This window comes from Trachurus japonicus, chromosome 4 (assembly GCF_045865225.1).
Source record: "Trachurus japonicus isolate A0001 chromosome 4, Traja_1.0".
Lineage (NCBI taxonomy): Eukaryota > Metazoa > Chordata > Actinopteri > Carangiformes > Carangidae > Trachurus > Trachurus japonicus.
In genome coordinates this window covers 6,076,373-6,077,145 of record NC_140910.1, presented here as the reverse complement: position 1 = coordinate 6,077,145, position 773 = coordinate 6,076,373, and positions in this window count along the sequence as shown.

Here is a 773-nt window from a genome sequence, read left to right as displayed (position 1 = left end):
GGTGTGAAGAACTACACTGTATGACCATGTCAGCTCAGTAACCAAGCAACAACACTAAAGTGAGCCATGGTGTCAAACTGGAGGATAACACCTATCTGAAGTTTGTGATTGAGTCCTATGATATTGCATGCTACATTCAGGTGCTCAAGATGAAGCACACCTGACAAACAATGTTTAAATAAAAAAGAAAAGAGAAAAAAATACATATAGTAGCCTAAAAAAAGAAAATACATATAGTATATCAAAACATCTGAAGTTACACTTGCTCTTCTATTTGCTCTATTGCTTCCTTCGTCCACATCAGTGTAATTCTCACTGTAGAAAGTAATTAAGACTATACAAACAGAGCAGGAGTGGAAGGGTTAAAACTGTCTCAGGGTGACCATGGACTGAATTTCAGCACAGTGTAAGATCCACTGGTGAAAATATGCTACTGTTGTATATTTAATGTTCAATTGCTCTTGTACAAGTATAAGCAGTGAGCTTTAACCCTCATTTAAATTGTAGAATAATGATGCAGAATGCATGTTGAAAATGCATTATTAATACTGTTGCATGGGTTTTCTTGCCCCAGTGTAATTTTCATGTTTCCACTCGAAAACCTCACAACTCAGTGGGAAAAAAATGGTGTCATCATCAGTGTCTCCCAGAACAGGTGTTGTTTACCTCAGTGATCATTTATTTTAATAGTGGTGCTGTTTTCTTTCCCCTACAATAGTATCACAAGCTGTAAGCATGGTTAAATACATAATGATGGATTCATTTAAATGGCC